The 14,707-nt window shown below is 41.3% G+C and overlaps 1 protein-coding gene across 3 annotated transcripts in view; it reads right to left on the bottom strand.

The window, feature by feature from the left end:
* LOC127446506 (gamma-aminobutyric acid receptor subunit beta-3-like) overlaps positions 1-14,707 on the bottom strand; it is a 121,734-nt gene that overhangs the window by 8,285 nt on the left and 98,742 nt on the right. The gene's annotated exons all lie outside the window — the stretch shown is intronic.

Consider the following 14,707-nt stretch of genomic DNA (forward strand, 5'->3'; position numbering starts at 1 on the left):
AGATGAACTGGCACTGGACAGCACACACGAGGAGACTAAAATAGGGAGAGAAATCAAACAGGTAACAGGGGAAAGGTGAGGCAAATTAACTAATAATAATCAAACAAGATGGCGGGGTATGACATAAGACAGAGAGACACGTGGCAATGCAGAAACAAAACAAAGCCACGTGCTCTCACAAGACAATAAAACACCCGAATGGCATGAGCGCACATCGCTAAGACAATAAGGCAAAATACGCCCATGCAAACTGACAAACAAGACGAGAGAATGTGTAATAATGCCAAAAAAAGCGATGCCACGCACTCTCACACTAAACAAAACCTGAGTGTACATCACGAGGCAACCGCCACGCGACGCATGCAACAGTGACAAAAGATGACATAAGTGTAATGCACCCACATCAATAACAGACAGAGCATGGAGCATGAGTGTCCGGATCCTGACACAGACCGAAACTGAACCCGACAGGAAATCAGGATCCAGATACCATGCTCCGGACATGAAACAAGACAGACCAAAGAGTGCACGGCAGGGAATTCAACCGAAACCATGCACTTACACAAAGACAGACAATGAAACACAAGACAGACATGGGACGATGATGCCATGGTAATCATGAATAAATAGGTGTACAAATGTGTAAGTGAGTTTATCCACCATTCAATATATTGTGACAAACTTTCTAGCTTTGCCCTTTTTATTAAGCAGTTCTACCTTTCTGCAAATCTTTTCTGGAGTAAATTATGACAAAGTCATCTAAAAGTCTCCAAACTTCAAGAAATCTGCCTCAACTAGCAGGTTCCTAGTTAACACTAATAGGTGTATAAATCACAAGTTACAACCTTATATTGATTCTCTTAGCCATCAATCAGATGTTTGCCAATACCTCAAAGTCTGCACGATGCGATTTCACTTCGATTTGACTCAGGGGCCTGTGATTGATATTACAATATTATGTGCCTAATTTACACAATCATTTACATTTATTATCTCACAAATCCAACCAAAATATAATTTTAATATTTTATTGAGCTCTCTGAAAAGTGCAAATCCAGTATCCAGATTGGGACATCCACGACAAATTAAGGTACTTCAGTTGTTGAAAAATAAATAATAATATAAAATGAAGTCACATACATGTGATCATCAATCGTTTCATGACATGTCATTGCCATTTGGAATGAGGTAAATACTACAGAGACAATTTGTCATCTCTACAACAATCAAGCAAGTCTTTCAATTCAAAATACTTACATAACCACGACTTAGGACAGGAGAGTATGTGTTCTCCGTGTTTTTTCTTGGCTACAATTTTCTCAGTTGTATTGAAAAATTACAGTTACAGTTTACTCTGATAAATGTTTCCCTAAACAGCTCTGTTTATAATGCTGGGGCTGTCTAGCCATTTGACATGGTCAAATTGCTCAATAGCACTTTAAAATATATAATTCTCATGTAGAATTCAAATAGGTCGCATACGGCACGATATCAAGGGAAGCCCGATTTAATTGCACATGTAAGCCGCTCAGCGCTATCCTGTCACCGTAGCTCACATTTCGAGGGAAGCCCTATTAATGCACATGCACGGATAGTGCAGAGCACAACTTAAGGTTTCAATCACTCCACGCACATTCGTGTTCCACATGAGTTGCATATTTAATGCTTATAAAGCAAGATGAATATCATAAGTTTGCTGCATTGCCTGATAGAAATGTGTACGGACGTGGCTGGCATTAGAGTATCAAAATAAAGGTGCATCTTAAAAAAATTAAATAGACCGATGTTCACGCATTGCATCGATGACATAGAATCATTGGTTATTTGTTTGGTGCATCTAGATCAATGGATCGACACCTCTAGCTGTTGGTGGGTTTGTTGCTAACTGTGGGACATAAGTGTGCTCATTCCTGACTGGAGCAAGAAAATGAAGCAGCCTATGTTTCTATGTTTCTATGTTTGCTCTGCAAAGAACTGATCTCTTTAATACTGTCATGTGTATTGTGTTGATTCATGTCTTTTATTTTGAAATTCTAGTTCCTGGTTCATGTCATGTGTTCCTGTTTTCCTTGTCATGTGATTTCTGTTTTCCCTCCATGTTCTTGTGTCATGTTTTCATTGGGTTATTGTTTAATTAGCTTGTTATGAGTTCTGTTTGTTCATTGGTTTATGTTCTCCCATGTCTTGTATTTAAGCCCTCATGTTTTTATTGTCTAGTTGTCTAGTATTGAATGTGAATGTGTATGTTTATAGTCAAGTCATGTTTATAGTCAAGTCATGTTAGGTCAAGTCATGTTATAGTCAAGTTCATGTTTACGTTTAGTTCACGTTTGTAGTCAGGGTTTTGGGATTCCACATCTGTAAATAAACTGCACTTGGGTTCTTCATCTCATCATCGTCTTCGTCATCATCATTGTCAGCAGTTCCAGCATATGTTACAAATACAAACTTAGACCCATGGATTCATTAGATATGAGCTAATTTCTCAAATGAACTGCCAACTTCCTCTTCAAATCACATCTCACATCTACTTTAAGAGCTATCCGAAGATTAAAAGAGGTGATGAGCATACATCCTGACTATGTTGTGACTAGCTTAGATCTTTGGTGCTTGAAGTACAGTTTGTTAGTTTGGGCCTTTCCACTAATTAAAGTGTAATTACAATAGTGCAGGGTAGTGTCCTTTACATGGGACCTTGTCTCCATCACATTCACGCTCCCTGAGGAAAGCAGTTACCTTGTTAATGAGAAAGGGGCCTTGTCTACTGACTGCAAATCAGGCATGTCCTAGTTTCTACCCTGAGCAGCTCCACATTAACATTTAAAGTTACATTTAGCACAATTCCTGGAATTACAATACAGGCACTTTGCGACCATGACATTGAATGCCCAGAACATCTCTAATGGTGGATTTTAAAAGAATGTACATGTTTTTCAGATTGTTCCTCCTCTTCTGACTATTTAAATGGCTTTAATAATTCAGAGCAGGTGTTCACCCTAATGCTGGTGTCACATCATTCTTATGTTTTCACCCAAGCACTCTTATTTTGAAAGTGTTTTGTTATCATTATCATGTCTGTTGACCAGGGGCACATTCAATCTCAAAACGGTGTGCACCGTTTTGCTACGGTTTCCGGGTTGAACGAAACGGTGTGAAACGGTGTGCAGCCAGCTTTGAGGTACATTTTCTCTCGTTTGGTGGGTGTGTCAGAGCTGTTACCCAATCAGCAGCGATGTGTATATAAACCCTGCCATATTAAAAAGGCAGTGCGCACAATGGATCCAACTTAAGTCCTTTACAAATGTGTCTACTGCAGCTTGGTGGTATGCAACAATTGAAGACATTAGAAGAAATGTTTGCCTTGTCATCCTGAAATGCGAGGCAAATGTTGGATCACCATAATTAGGAACCACAGTTTCCACATATCCCTTCACTTGATTGGGATGTTCTCTGCTATTCTGGATGGCAAGGGCAGTGACATCGAGCATATTTTGTAGTATTAAACACGCATTTAAACCGATTTCATCAAGCTCCGAAAATTCTTTGAAAAGAACACAAAGGATGGCCTTCTCAGCTACCATAGTTGCAACGCTTGCGTAACACAACAGGGTGTTCAACGCACCACCGTTTCCATTTAAATAAACTTTTGCTATGTTTTGTCGGGGCTGAACGTGCCCCTGGTTTCCTTCCTGATTGTATCCCAGGTGTTCCTCGTTTTCTTGTTAGACCATGTGTATATATATCCTCTTGTTCCAGCATCGGTTCTTGTTTGTATGTAGTGTGTTAGTTGCCAGCATACTGCTTAGAGTTTTGTTACCATCTTCTTCATATTATTCCTTCATCGTTGTATTCCTTTCTTTTCTTTATAATTAAAGTTCTGCATTTGGATCCTTACTCTCTCGTCTCTTCCCTTCACAAAACCCTGACAGCTGGACAAAGTGATTTCAGTGCAAGATTATGATGTGAATTTTCCACTTCCTGGATTTTGGCTGACATACAGTATGCATCTTCTAGAATGAGTGTTTTACTATTTTATTTATGGCCTTACTGCATAGGATGGTATAGAGGTTGTTTTTATTTCATATCACAAAAGATTTAATTGAAAGCACAGTTATGTTTCTTTCAAGGGATCATAGTTCACCAAAAAATGAAAATTCTCTCATAATTTGTCATAATTCCTTCACCCTCATGTTGTTCCAAACCCATATGATTTTCTTCTTCGATAGAACACAAAAGGAGATGTTAGGTAGAATGTTTAAGTCTCAGTCGCCATTCACTTTCATTGTATGGAAAAAAGAAAAGTGTCAACATTCTTAAATTCTCCTCATGTTCCATGGATGAAAGAAAATCAAATGGGTTTGTAATAACATGAGGATGAGTAAATGATGACAAAATATAAAAAACAATTGGGTGAACTATCCTTTTAAGTGTAAAATAAGTCTCAAATGATAAAAATAGACACAACTTAGACAACTGTTGACATACTGTACAGAACAAGTAGAGCAAAAAATTGTATAAAGAATTTTTGAGTTTTCGAGTAATATTGAAATCTCTGATATTTGACTGCAGATTTTGGAATCTTGGCAACCTAAACATAGTTTGAGTCATTATTGAGATCTCTTTTTAAATCCTGGAGGAGACATGTGAGATTACTGGGGGTTTTTTCCTTCAGAAAAAAAAAAAGTGTATGAGACTTGAGCAAAAGTCCTCATTTCATCTCAATTGCTGCCTAAGCGAAATATTAAGATATTAACCTCCTGAAACCCGAACGTGACTGCTGTGTGCATTTTCCATTTCCTTTTTGATTTGTAAGTAGTATCACCTAAAAAACAAGTAAAAACAAAACAAAAACAAACAAACAAACAAAAACAAAAACAAAAACAAAAAATTCTAGAGCAAATATTTTTCCAAAAAATTAATGTCCACATATGTGGACAACGAGACTATGTTGTGAAATTTTAAATAACACTTAAGCTATAGAAAGTCAGTTATTTTTCATCAAATTGTTTAAGTTACTAGGAGTGTTGGATATTCAAGTTTATGAGACATTACAGACATTAAAGCTGATTTTCTGTAAAGCTGAATAAATTATTATTATTCAAAGTAATGTCCAGCATCATCCAATACTGTAACTGCCAACCATGTTAAAATAAAATGTAGCATTATAAAATTCTGAATCTATGTACTGATAACCATTGTCCCATGTCTGCCAAACATGTTGAGTGGTCCAAACATCATCTGCAGCCTGAAACTGAACTTTTGGTTGGATTTTAGAATTTAATGCACTTAGCTGCATAGAAAGCTACAGTTCAAAATGCACCTTCATCCTAACTCCATATAAAGCCTCTGAAAGCAAAATTTTTCAGCTTTTGGATGAACCCATTTATTCTCAATGTGAAAACGCACAGTAAATATATAGCAATACAATTACTAATTTTAATGAATAGAATCGTTGTCACGAACGCCGGTGAAGATTCCTCAATTGACCACCGGAGGTCTCACTCACCTGAATATTAACAGTGAACTACATTTCCCAAGTGCCCACATGCCTGGACTGATTACCCTACACCTGCCTCATATCACTCAGACTATTTAAGCCTGATGTGTGTGCTCATTCATTGTGAAGTCTTGTTTGCCCCAGCTACATTTCTGAGCATTATTACTTACTCTGTTAATCTACCCGTGTTTGACTCTGCTTTGGATTTACCTTGTATGATTCTCTGCTGCCTGCCTATTACTTTGTTTGACTGGACTATCTCTATTTCTGTTTTGCTGCCTGCCCCGATCCTTTGCCTGTTTGACTACCTTACTGCCCTGTCTCTGATATTGTTGGTTGCCCTGGTTATTTTACCCACACCTGTCTGTACTCTGAACTTGTTGTGTTATTAAACCGCACATGGATCCCACTCAGCCTGAGTCAGTGTGACAGAAGATTTCGCCAACTACCGATCCAGTGGTCCTCATGCATCTGTCCAGTGAACTCTCTGCCCAAGCTAACCTACTGGCATCTCACCAACAACAACTTTGCCGACTCACCACACTAACGGAAGAGTTAGTGAAATAAGTGCGGAGTCTCCATCAGCCCGCACCTGAATCTGCTTCCACAACGCCTCAAGCGAGTCAGGTAATAGTCTCAATGCCTCGTAGTACAGTGACAGCTAATCCATGTTTAGCATTTCCAGAAAAATTTGATGGCACCCCAATCAAGTGTAAAGGCTTCCTTATGCAATGCTCCATGTTCCTGGCTCAACAGCCCTCGTTATACCTGTTTGATGATAGTAAAATCTTTCTTGTGTGTTCTCTGCTCACGGGTAAGGCGTTGGAATGGGCAACAGCTGTCTGGGCCAATCAAAGACTAAACCGCACCACTTTCAGTGAATTTGTTCAACATCTGAGAGAGGTGTTCGAACATTCTGAGGGAGGAAGGAGTGCTGGTGAGCAACTGCTTGCGCTTCGTCAGGGTAGAAATACTGCAGCTGAATTAGTTCTGTCTTTTTGCACTCTCGCTGCGCAGACTGTGTGGGTGGAGGACACACTAAAACTACTGTTTCGTCAAGGATTAAACATTGACGTGCAATCTGAGCTGGCCTGCCATGATGAAGGCAGAACCCTGGACCAATTCATCGACCTCGCTATTCGTATAGACAATCTCATTCGCTCCAGGAGATCAAATCGATTTACAAGTCCTCTCATTCAAACGCATCAACCCATTGATGTTGCTGAACCCATGCAGGTTGGTCAAACTCATCTCACCACAGAGGAGGGTGAACACTGCATCAGGAACCATCTCTGTTTATATTGCGGCCAAATGGGTCATTTAAGAGCTGACTGTCTGACACGACCCCCTCAAACACACAATCACAGGGTGTTGATTCCCTCTATCCAAACCACTGCTTGTACTGAAGTGCCAATAAAATTAACGTTCCTGTCAGATACCATCATCACTAAAGCCTTGTTAGATTCGGGGGCAGCGGGCAACTTTATTGATGAAAATTTAGCCCGACAGCATAAGATACCACCTTGTGACTCTCTCCTTTGTCAGTGGCAGCACTAGATGGGCATCCCCTGGGGACCGGCCAGGTTCTATACACCACCACTGACCTCATTCTGCAAGTTGGAATTTTACACACTGAAACAACACGCCTCTTCGTCATCCACTCTCCACACCACCCAGTTATCCTCAGATTACCCTGGCTGCAGGACCATAACCTGCAAATTTCATGGCGTGAGAAACAGATCATGCGATGGGATCCCAGCTGCTCATACATGTGTCTCAAACCAATCATCCCTATGTATGAGTACCACTATGGTGACTAACAAGTCCAACATAGCACCACATATACCTTCTGAATATGCTGATTTGTTTGAAGCATTCAGTAAAACCAAAGACTCGCAACTACCACCGCATCGATATAGTGACTGCGCCATTGATCTGTTACCTGGTACCTCACCTCCTAGAGGCAGAATCTTTTCCCAGTCAGAACCTGAGGCTAAAGCCATGAAATCGTTAATTGAAGAAGAACTGGCCAAGGGTTTCATTCGTCCGTCCACTTCACTGGCAGCAGCAGGATTCTTCTGGCAGCAGCAGGATGGGGGCCTTCATCCTTGTATTGATTATCGTGGTCTAAATGATATAACGGTTAAATTCAGATATCCCTTACCCCTGGTCCCCGCAGCTTTGGAACAACTAAGAACTGCTAAGTTTTGCACTCTGCTTGATCTATGCTGCGCGTACAACCTCATTCACATTCGAGAGGGGGATGAAAGGAAAACTCGTTATGCCGTTCAGACTGTCCAATAGTCCATCTGTGTTCCAGTCTTCCATAAATGACTTATTCAGAGACATGCTTAACCAGGGCTTAATTGTGTATATATAGATGACATCCTGATTTATTCAGACACCCTGGACGAACACATCAAGCAGGTCCGGGCAGTTCTGAAGCGTCTCATGGAACACCAATTGTATGCCAAAGCAGAGAAATGTGAATTCCACCAAACTACAATTTCCTTCCTCGGTTATATCATCAGTCCAGAAGGAGTGTCTATGGATGAGGGCAAGGTACGAGCGGTTCTAAACTGGCCTCAACCCACTACTGTAAAGGAACTACAACGATTCTTAGGATTTGCAAATTTTTACAGAAGATTCATTCGAAACTTCAGCACTGTCACCGCTCCACTCACCGCCATGACAAAGGGAGGTAATACCAAGCTTCACTGGTCTTCTGACGCCATCCAAGCCATTAATGAATTGAAAAGTCACTTCTTCTGCTCTTATTCTGCATCATCCTGATCCCAACGTACCTTTTGTGGTTGAAGTAGATGCACCAAACACTGGTATTGGCGCTATCCTCACTCTCAACGCCAAGGTAATCCTCTTAAGCTTTTCCTTTGTGCGTTCTACTCACGTAAACGCTCCTCTGCTGAACAGAATTATGATGTGGGCAATCGTGAACTGTTAGCCATGAAAGCAGCATTCGAAGAATGGCGACACTGGCCGGAGGGGGCCAGACATCCATTTCTGGTATTAACCAAACATCGCAACCTCGAATACTTGCGCTCAGCCAAAAGACTAAACCCCAGACAAGCCAGATGGGCACTATTTTTCGCTCGTTTTAACTTTTCAATCACTTATCATCCAGGATCAAAGAACATCAATGCCAACTCACTATCCCGTCAATTTGACTCCACTTCTCAGAATCCCTCTCCAGAACCCATCATCTCATCCTCTCTCATCCTAGCTCTGGTCTAGTGGGACATCATGTCTGAAATCTCCCAGGCACATGCACATAACCCAGCACCTCCAGAATGTCCGCCCAACCAAACGTTTGTGCCACCTACTCTATGAGAAAAGGTAATCTGCTGGGTGCACTCCTCCACAAGCTCTGGCCATCCAGGCATTACTACCACAGTACGATTGTTAAGAAATCGGTTCTGGTGGGAGACATTACAGGCAGACACCAGTACATTTGTGAATGCTTGTCACACCTGCGCCATAGCAAAAAACCCCAGACAACTACCGGCAGGGATGCTACAACCTCTACCCATTCCACAATGACCTTGGTCCCACATCGCCATTGTTTTGTCACCGATCTACCCATCTCCCAAGGTAACACCACCATATTAACTGTCATTGATCGTTTTTCTAAGGCATGTTGACTAATACCCCTGTCTAAGCTTCCATCAGCCTTTGAAACCACAGAACATCTTTTCCATTATATGTTCCACTACTATGTTCTTCCTGAAGACATTGTCTCTGACCGGGGCCCTCAGTTTACATCAAGAGTTTGGACGGCTTTCTTTCGACTTCGTAATGTCAATATAAGTCTCACTTCCGGTTATCACCCCCAGTCTAATGGCCAGACGGAACGTCTGAATCAAGAACTCACCAAATTCCTTCGCATGTACTGTCAACAGAATCAAGCCGACTGGAGCCACTATCTTCCTTGGGCAGAATATGCGCAGAACTCGATACTCAAACCCTCCACAAAATGTATGCCCTTTCAGTGTGTTCTGGGGTTCCAACCCCCTCTATTCCCATGGTCTGGTGAACCATCTGATGTACCTGCTGTTATCGACTGGTTTCAGTATAGTGAGGCTGTTTAGGATCAAGCTCATGTCCATCTACAGCGTGCCATCAACAGGGGAAAGGAACAAGCAGACCGCCATCGTCGTCCCAGTCCCAACTACGTTCCAGGACAGTGGGTGTGGCTTTCAACCCGGGACCTTCTTCTCCGTCTACCTTGCAAGAAGCTCAGTCCCAGGTATGTGGGTCCGTTCAAAATCCTAAGACAAATCAATCCTGTGTCATATCGCCTCCAATTACCTGCTAATTATCGTATTTCTCCCACTTTTCATGTCTCTCTGCTGAAACCTGCCGGTGGTCCAAGGGTGGAGGAGGAAGGCGGTGACGCAGGCCCCTCACCCATGATCGTGGATGGTGAGGAGGTGTTCCTAGTATGAGATCTGCTAGATTCCAGAGGTCGGAAAAGCCAAATCCAATATCTGGTAGATTGGGAGGGGTACGGTCCGGAGGAGAGGTCCTGGGTCAAGGAGGATATCCTTGACCCCAGTCTCATCACAGAATTTCATAGAACTCACCCGGAGAAACCAGCCCCTCGACCTCGAGGAAGACCCCGACGTCGGATGTGCTCTCACATTAGGAGCCGCTCGCGGGGGGGGGGGGCTCTGTCACGAATGCCAGTGAAGACTGCTCAATTGACCTCCGGAGGTCTCACTCACCTGAATATTATCATTGAACTACATTTCCCATGTGCCCACATGCCTGGACTGATTACCCTACACCTGCCTCATATCACTCAGACTATTTAAGCCCGATGTATGTGTTCATTCATTGCGAAGTCTTGTTTGCCCCTGCTACATTTCTGTCTACATTCTACATTCTGTTATTACTTTGTTGATCTACCCATGTTTGACTCTGCTTTGGATTTACCTTGTATGATTCTCTGCTGCCTGCCTATTACTGTGTTTGCCTGGACTATCTCTATTGCTGTTTTGCTGCCTGCCCCGATCCTTTGCCTGTTTGAATATGTTACTGCCCTGTCTCTGATATTGTTGGTTGCCCTGGCTATTTTACCCATGCCTGTTTGTACTCAACTTGTTGTGTTAATAAACCACACATGGATCCCACTCAGCCTGAGTCAGTGTGACAATCGTATTGCACATAGATAAAATTACACATAAAATGTATATAAAAATGAAGCTAAATTACCCACAGATGTGTTAGAGTTGAAAGTTATTTAAAATTACTAACATGTTTTTTCTACTTTTAAGGAAATGTGGTGCCAGTGTCCACATACAGTTGTGCTCAAAAGTTTGCATACCCTGGCAGAAATTGTTAAATTTTGGCATTGATTTAACGATAGTGATCATATGAAGCCATTTATTATCACATAGTTGTTTGGCTCCTTTTTAAGTCATAATGATAACAGAAATCACCCAAATGGCCCTGATCAAAAGTTTACATACCTTTGAATGTTTGGCCTTGTTACAGACACACAAGGTGACACACACAGGTTTAAATGGCAATTAAAGGTTAATTTCCCACACCTGTGGCTTTTTCAATTGCAATTAGTGTCTGTGTATAAATAGTCAATGAGTTTGTTAGCGCTCACGTGGATACACTGAGCAGGCTAGATACTGAGCCATGGGGAGCAGAAAAGAACTGTCAAAAGACATGCGTAACAAGGTAATGGAACTTAGTAAAGATGGAAAAGGATATAAAAAGATATCCAAAGCCTTGAAAATGCCAGTCAGTACTGTTCAATCACTTATTAAAAAGTGGAAAATTCAGGAATCTCTTGATACTGTAGGGCTTTACTGGTTGTTTAGATCAGTGTTACTATCAGAAATAATAATTATTTCTGTAGTTATTAATCAATATTTAAATTAATTAATTGGATCTAACTCATTAAAACCTCATATGGGGCTCCAGTAAATGTAGTGTGCTACGTTTAGGAGCAAGTTTGTTTATTAGCAATAATTAATAATTATCAAAGATAATTACTAATTATTAAAATCAATAGAACATTGATGAGAATCAATGTTAGTCTTTTTTTTAATCCTTTAAATCAACAATTATCAAAGATAGTCGCTAATTGTTAACATTGATGAAACATTAATTAAAATTAACACTAGCTTATTGATCATTCAAATTCAATCAAAGATAATTAACAATTATCAAAAATCAATAGAATATTAATAAGGATTAACATTGACGGGGCACCACCCTTAAATCAGGGACTAATAACCGAATATTAAAACAGTCTCAATATTAGATTGTTTTCTTAGGAAATTCGGCATCCGAAGAATATCGATTTTTGGGAGAAAAAAAACAATGAATGAAGGTTTGAATCCGAGCACTGACATCCCGTCAGCATGACACAGGCATATGCAAAACAAACCAAAACACTTCTCTTTGTAATATAAACAAAAGTTTATTTATACAGTAATATCAATTAATAATTAATACAATGCAGTCAATAAACTTCTGACTTATAACTACAAACTAAACAGTGATATGATTAGATATGGAAATAAAAATAATCCTATAACACAGAAGGTGTGTGTGACAGTGTGTGTGTGCGTGTCAGTATGGTTAGTGAGAGAGAGAGAGAGAGAGAGAGAGAGAGAGAGAGAGATTATTAAGTGACAGCCCGAAAGCTGATTTCGCGATAGCTGGAGATAAAGCAGCTGTGTTCATCACTCAGAGACGCGGATTTACGAGCGGGGCTCGTAAAAGTCCTGCGTTATTTGACTCTAATGGATGAACTCAGTTGCTGTCTCACCAGCGATGGCGAAAATGCACAACAACCCAATTTGGTTGGACCACAATACAGCAAAACAAATTCGTGATAATTAATACCCTGAGTATTAATAATGAGCGGACATGGTGGTCCGTAAACTGTACAAGCAAAAACCTTGAAACACAAGAATAACACGCTATAATATTCTATCTCTGCCCAGACGTAACCTCTTACTTGAATCGCATGAGGACACAGGTAGAATGTGTTTTCCTCCGTCCTTTAACTCTGACCCGGTTCCTTGAGGCTCGGGTGATGACGGGAGACCGTTTCCTCGCGCTGTCGGCGGGCGGTATGGCTGTTGATTGGGCTGGCGGAGAACTCAGAAATGTCGACTTGATTGAAGATGGAAGAGAAATCTTTAATCTCTTCACTTCTGTAGGCCAACGGATGAAGATGCGAATTGCTCGGCAGTCTCCTTCGGATCCGTTAGAGTGTTCGGTTGAATCCAGAGTAATCTCAACTCGTCCAGCGAGATGGAGATTGTATGGCTACAGTTTCAAGTTGGACATTACTTCCTTAAGCCACGAGGTTGCACCGGAGAGCAGCAAAAAGCTACATCCGTATTCGGTGAACTAAGTCGCTGGAAGCCACTCTGGAAGCATTTCAGAATTATTTGAACTCCTGATGATGTCATGTTTGAGGGACGTTCTGTTGTGTGCCTCATCCAATAGGAGTTGAGAGCTCGATCCTTTAGTGAGCAAGGCTTCCTGGATTTGTAGTCTGTTTTGGACTCCCTTTGTTTGATTTTGGCGCGATTTTTATCAGTAAAATTTATGACTTAGAAGGTGGGGGCTTGAGGAATGTTTTTATGACTGTTAGGCCTGCCTTTCTCTTCTATCTGAATACATGAGGCCCAACAATACCAAGCCAAGGTCAGGTAGACCAAGAAAGATTTCAGCCACAACTGCCAGAAGAATTGTTTGGGATACAAAGAAAACCCCACAGATAACCTCAGGAGAAATACAGGCTGCTCTGGAAAAAGACAGTGTGGTTGTTTCAAGGAGCACAATACGACAACACTTGAACAAAAATGAGCTGCATGGTCGAGTTGCCAGAATGAAGCCAATGCCACAAAAAAAACGGTTACAATATGCCCGACAACACCTTGACACGCCTCACAGCTTCTGGCACACTGTAATTTGGAATGACGAGACCAAAATAGAGCTTTATGGTCACAACCATAAGTGCTATGTTTGGAGAGGGGTCAACAAGGCCTATAGTGAAAAGAATACCATCCCCACTGTGAAGCATGGTGGTGGCTCTCTGATGTTTTGGGGGTGTGTGAGCTCTAAAGGCATGGGGAATCTTGTGAAAATTGATGGCAAGATGAACGCAGCATGTTATCAGAAAATACTGGCAGACAATTTGCATTCTTCTGCACGAAAGCTGCACATGGGACACTCTTGGACTTTCCAGCACGACAATGACCCTAAGCACAAGGCCAAGTTGACCCTCCAGTGGTTACAGCAGGAAAAGGTGAAGGTTCTGGAGTGGCCATCACAGTCTCCTGACTTTAATATCATCAATCCAATCTGGGGAGATCTCAAACGTGCGGTTTATGCAAGACGACCAAAGACTTTGCATGACCTGGAGGCATTTTGCCAAGACGAATGGGCAGCTATACCACCTGCAAGAATTTGGGGCCTCATAGACAACTATTACAAAAGACTGCACGCTGTCATTGATGCTAAAGGGGGCAATACACAGTATTAAGAATTAAGGGTATGCAGACTTTTGAACAGGGGTCATTTAATTTTTTTCTTTGTTGCCATGTTTTTTTTTATGATTGTGCCATTCTGTTATAACCTACAGTTGAATATGAATCCCATAAGAAATAAAAGAAATGTGTTTTGTCTGCTCACTCATATTTTCTTTAAAAATGGTACATATATTGCCAATTCTCCAAGGGTATGCAAACTTTTGAGCACAATTGTATGTAGACATCATGTTTGAAACACATCTCATATTCTATAATCCTGTTTTAAAGTGAATGGCATCTACACTAATATTATTCTATTTGTTTCCCTGTCTTAACCTCGGGATAAATTTCCTGAGGCTACCAGAGCCTGCCAGATTCATCTCTGGTCCTGTATGATGTCCGACTCCGGTCCTACCTGATGTCTACTCCTGTCCTACCTGATGTCCGACTCCCACTACTACGTGTTGCTGAGTGATGACGACTAACTGCAGCCTGTGCCAGCCAGATATTACTTCAGTCTACAACGATGGACTTCACAAAGGATGAACTGATGCCAGCACCAACTGTCAGACATGGGATACTTCACTGGACACTGCCTGAAACTTGGACTTAAGATGGACTCCACCAGAAATTAATCTGCCACAAGCTTACAGTCGAACTGCAGTGCACCTTACTGACCTCTGCC

Source organism: Myxocyprinus asiaticus, chromosome 9 (assembly GCF_019703515.2).
Source record: "Myxocyprinus asiaticus isolate MX2 ecotype Aquarium Trade chromosome 9, UBuf_Myxa_2, whole genome shotgun sequence".
NCBI lineage: Eukaryota > Metazoa > Chordata > Actinopteri > Cypriniformes > Catostomidae > Myxocyprinus > Myxocyprinus asiaticus.